The following is a 6000-nucleotide window of genomic DNA, read 5'->3' on the forward strand; positions in this document are numbered from 1 at the left end:
TTTTACCAAATGACAAGTGCATCCTCCTCTTCTTAATAACAGACGACATCAGACACACCAAAGTGTTTTGTTCCGACAAAAGGCAGCCGTAGTGTTTGCCACTAATAGTCCTTCCTCAGCCTCACGTTCCCCTCTCAGGGCTCTCCCTCCCAGGCCAAAAGGGAGATGTAAACATTGTTCAGTCATTCAATCCTCCACATTAGGGGAGAGCTTTTGACAAGGAGCCTTGCATCCCAACACAATACAACTACATTCTTCTGTCTTGAGCTGGGACGTGGGTATACCCGCACTGTGACACTCTATCTCCTCAGCTCCCTTTCACCCAAACAGCCCACCACAGTGGCCTCAAAGCAGGCCACGCTTAGCGAAGAGATAGAGAGCATATTGGGGTAAAGTGATATACCTGTTTATGCCAATTAATTCAAAACCGCTAAAATAGCATGAAGTGCTGGATCATGTGACAGCATGTTTTTAGAGTTTCAGCCCTTGTGCGTGTTCATAGTTTCTTTGTGTGTAGATGTTCCAATTTTTTATGTTCATGTGTATTACCAGCACTTTGGCATATCTCTGATTTCACAATGTACCTAATAACCCCTGTTTGAAAATGGGAGAAAGCAACTGATCTTTGGATGAATATTATTAAGTCCAATCAAATCAATCAAAGTCAACAATCATTTATAAATGTGATTGGTCAAGTTGATGGGCTTTTAAATAAACAGCTACACATTTCCAAAACTCCCTTAAACTATTTGTATTTTTGTAGCTATGTTGAGAAGAAAGCGTGTGTGTGTGTGTGTGTGTGTGTGTGTGTGTGTGTGTGTGTGTGTGTGTGTGTGTGTGTGTGTGTGTGTGTGTGTGTGTGTGTGTGTGTGTGTGTGTGTGTGTGTGTGTGTGTGCGCGCGCGCGCACGCGTGCGCATTCATGCGTGTGCGTGTGTGTTTCTCGGGTCTGCAAGGTCATGTGGTTCTCAGCCTCCCCGCTTATGAAATAAAGGATGACTAATTAGTCTGCTGGGTATTCCCACTTCATCATGGATGCGTATTTGTTTTGGACCAGGGAGTGAAACATGTCTTCTGTGTAGCTGTGATGGCCTCACGGTTGTTGCTGACTGGCTTTGAATTGTGAACATGACAGACTCTAAATCCCACTGGAGTCTAAGATAATAGGTTGAATACGAGTGTAAAGGCCAGGTTTGGAGGCTTTACAGCATTTGTGCATAATGGCATCAATCTCTCCCACATTCTTCTTTAATAAACTCATGTTTTGATGATTAAATGCACATGAAGACATGTAAAAGTTAAGTCATTCAGTATCTTGAATCACAATTCCCAAATGACTGGAATGGTTTGTAATACCATAATGCCTGTTACAGATATGTGGTATAGTTCAAAACTATTATCATTATTGTTGTGTTATTACTATCATCATATAGTGCCACTATAACATCTTTCTCTCTCACTAGACATCTCCCAGGGATGCAAGGCATCAACTTTCTTTACTAACTGTGAGGCCAGGTCTCCAAACTGCTACAAGTGGGGCAATGTCATCGAGTAGGAAAGTTAATCTACAGCCCATTAGGAGTAGTGATGAGAGATTCTATATCTAAGCTCCTTTTGTTCTACGCCGTTTGTCAATGAACGTGCAAATTGCTCTGATCTTAAACACAAAGCTCTCTCTCACTCCCTTAACCGTCCAGATAAAGCGGGCCAGAGTGATGTGAATTGGTGAGAAACAGCATCGGGTAAGAGTCCCTTCCTGACATCAAAGCCTGGGAGCTCACCTCTGTCAGCTCAGGGAAGAAGGGATGAGAGAGTGCTGTCAGACAGACAGATAACCTGCTGCAAACCAATAGAACAGCTCCCAGCCATTCATTCACACAGCTTATTCACAGAATGAAAATCTCTCTCCCCCTCATTTATGTTAGACTTTACTGGTGCAGGAAACCATTCATTTTTTTATATAATATTTTTTAGGAAACATTATTTTAATTTTATTTAGACAGCAAAGAAGAGAGATAGGAATCCGAGGACATGGAAGGGGAAAAGACATGCAACATGGGTCTCCGGGAATTGGAAACTTTACAATTTTATGCAGTAAACCATTCCTTTCTAATATACATTGTCCATAATGGTATCTATAGTTTTATGTAATCCATTAACACATACAGCATGCATATACGTATATAAAGTAGATAAACGTATGTGTGTGCTGAACATATATACATATATATATATATATATATATATATATATATATATATATATATATATATATATATATATATATATACACAAACATGCACAGACATACTGTAGTTGATGGAAATCTTGTTCAGCACACGCATAAGTTTATCTACTTTGGTCATAGTGCAAAACTCTCCAACTAATAGGTTTGTTTCTGACCAGTGAGGAGACTCATTTAATTGGAGAGGCTTGCCACTCACCCATATTTTGGTATTGTAACAGAATATAACCATCTGCTCAAGTGTTGCTCTATTTTTTCCCCTCCTGTATATTTTGCAACAAGCGGGGGACCGCTGAGTTCTCATCAGGGCCTGAAAAGGGTCTTTGTTTGGGCCTGAACACCTGGACGGAGTTATCTCAGTGGTCTCTCTCTCTCTCTCTCTCTCTCTCTCTCTCTCTCTCTCTCTCTCTCTCTCTCTCTCTCTCTCTCTCTCTCTCTCTCTCTCTCTCTCTATCGCTGCTCTCAACCCCATCTCCCCATCCTTGTCTGTATCACTCTCTACATCGGCATTTTTTATACTGTATATACAGTATATGTATTTAGCCACAAAGTGTGAATATATTCATGAGAATATATTTACTGACGAAGGTTGACCAATGAATAACGGTGGTTAAGCAGTTTATTTCAGGTATTCAGTGGTCAGCGTCAAGGCTACTGTAATATAATTGTAAATATAACATAATGTGTGAATGCAAGTCATTGATGTATCTTTGCATGTACAAAGTGTGTGTGTGTGTGTGTGTGTGTGTGTGTGTGTGTGTGTGTGTGTGTGTGCGCGTGCATGCGTGCGTGCGTGCGTGCATTTGTGTGTGTGTGGGTGGGTGGGTGCGTGCGTGCGTGCGTGCGTGCGTGCGTGCGTGCGTGCGTGCGTGCGTGCGTGCGTGCGTGCGTGCGTGCGTGCGTGCGTGTGCGTGTGTGGGTGTGCGCGCGCTCGCGTGCCTGCAGTGCCTTGTTAGTGAAGGATTTGGGTTGCTCTGCTGTTTTCCCTCTCTCCTCTCACCCTCACTTCATTTCATACAGCTTAGCTAATTCTAGCTATTCTATTTCCTTCACATTGTACAAATAGACAAATCACTCTACTTTCTTATATTTTCGATGTCCAACTAGATCCTTAAAGATGTGTACAGCCTCAACAGCCTCATAATCTAAAAAGCTGTTGGCAAAGGTAAATGGTGTGTTCCCCAAAAAGTAAGTTACTGTAGAGACTTGAAAAATGAAAACCAATATGTTAAATCAGACAATTGCATCATAATTCCAACCAAAATTAATATTAAATGCCTCCATGTCCCTTTTCTCTTAATCTGCGTTTAACCAATAACAGGTTCCCAACAAAAGAAATAATGCTGCAATTAGCTGTCTGGGTAGTGATTTTAACTGGCTCTGAAGCCTGCTAATGGGAGGAGACTTGACCTTCATTAGAAGGTGTGCAGCACCAATTAGCCTGGGCAGCCAAGCCTAGAGGAAGAGGTCACCTGGCTCAACTTTCCCACGACAGGATCCACTCCTAACCCTCCGTCATCTAGATAATTGATCACTCGCTTTATAGGTAAAAATATAACAACAAATGACTGTTAAATAGCAATATATGCTTACAATATTCCTACCCTACCACCATGACTTCAAGGCTACAGGTCAGCAGATTTTTTCCCCCCTATTGTGGAACAGCAGGTTGGGCTAAGTGGAACAAAAAAGCTTTGATTTCTCACTTGCTTTTTGATAATCTCCCGATTTGTTTTAGGAAATCGGCACACCACTTCCAAAGCAGTTACAATTTATTTGCATGGGTCTGCACCTGTGTTTTGCATATCTCTCTCTCTCTCTCTCTCTCTCTCTCTCTCTCTCTCTCTCTCTCTCTCTCTCTCTCTCTCTCTCTCTCTCTCTCACACACACACACACACACACACACACACACACATGCACACGCTCGCACGGGCGCGCTCATGCACACACACACACACACACACATCCCTCAATCCCTTCATTTCTCTCGCTCTCTGTGTCAACTCTTTCACTCTTCTCTCCTTTCTCTGGGTCTCTCTCATTATGAAGTGTTAGAAAGTTGCTGAAGTGCGAAATGAGCCTGCAAAAGCTCGTTGTCCTAATTAAACTTTGACATGAAGAGTGACAAGAAGCAATGAAGGGGAAACAATAGCGGACTGTGTTTGAGTACGAGTCCAGAGCGAGGGAGCGGCTTTGTCCCGAAGAACAAAAGCATTTGTTTGCATGTATTCAACTTCATTCAACTTCACCAGGCCCAGGTGCAAAAACCAACTTTGCGAGGAATCACAACTCATCACACCTTTCCACGGTTGATGAACGGCCCGCAGTCGCTCTCAATATGCCATCCAGAAGTAGATCAAAGCTACTGTGTTAGAATGTAAATATTGTGCCGGAGAATTGAATTCTCTCTCATTACTTTCATTGCCTGGACCGAAAGACACAGCCAATAACTCAGGTGTGAAATTTTACTCTTGACTCGCCGCGGTCTCGTGCGCGCACGCACGCACGCACGCACACACACACACACACACACACACACACACACACACACACACACACACACACACACACACACACACACACACACACACACACACACACACGCGCCCCTAGCATAAACACACAGACATATAGGCTAAACATAAACACACACCCTGTTGGGATGTTAATGATAGTGAGCAACTAGAAAAAGTGCTCACTGGTCTCCGCCAGGTCAGGTAGGTTATTGTGGGCCAGCAATTTTTGGAATTCGCCTATCAGGAATATGAAAAATCTTATCACTTGACTATAGAGGTAATGTGTAGGCTACCGATTTTCGTGATGTTTGGACAAAATTTGTAGGGGCCTATATATATTTTTTTTGTTGCAAAAATTGACCTCCTGGGCTGGTGGCGCTATAGTAGGGCAATGTTACAAGGGTGGTATTTGTTCCTCAAAGAGGCAATCGGACACTGCATTCATGATCTGCGCATTTTGTTCAAAACAGCCACTCCTGCAAACTTTAGATGTCAATCTTAGCCAATCAGGATGGAATATGAAAAATCTAACAGATCTTTCTTGATCACATGACTATAGAGATCATGTGTACCGATTTATGTAAAATTTGGATACATTTTGAAGGAGTAATATATATATATTTTTTTACATAAGTCGGCCTCCTGGTGGCGCTATAAAAGGCAAATGTGAAAAATGCAGGGCAAAGGTTTTTCCTTGGCCTCTAGGGAGTGCTCATACAAGTTTTACACAGATTGGTGCAGTTATAGGTACAAACACGAATTGGCCTGTTATAGCGCCACATGAGGCTGATTTGAAAATGTTCAAGTGGCATTTCTTCCTCGGCCTAGTGGGAATGTGCGTGCAAAATTTCCCGGAAATCGCACACTGTGTTCATGATTTGAGGCATTTTGTTGAAAAGAAGCACTCCTGCAAACTTTGGAAGCCAATCTTAGTCAATCAGCATGGAATATGAAAAATCTGAAAGACCGGTTTTGTTTAATGACTATAGAGATATTGTGTACCGATTTGCGTGATGTTTGGACAAAATCTGTAGGAGTGTTGTCAATAATTTGTTTAGCAAAAATTGGCCTCCTGGTGGCGCTATAACAGGCCCATGTGAAACATTTGGGGCAGAGGTTCAGCTCTGGCATCCAGGGTGTGTGTGTGCACAGTTTTGCTGCGATCAAGGCAACAGTGCCGGAGCTTAGCTGTTCACAGATGGAAAACACAAACAAATGTGCAATCATAGTCTCGGCCATG

Source organism: Gymnoscopelus braueri, assembly GCF_963280865.1.
Source record: "Gymnoscopelus braueri genome assembly, chromosome: 1".
Classification (NCBI taxonomy): Eukaryota; Metazoa; Chordata; class Actinopteri; order Myctophiformes; family Myctophidae; genus Gymnoscopelus; species Gymnoscopelus braueri.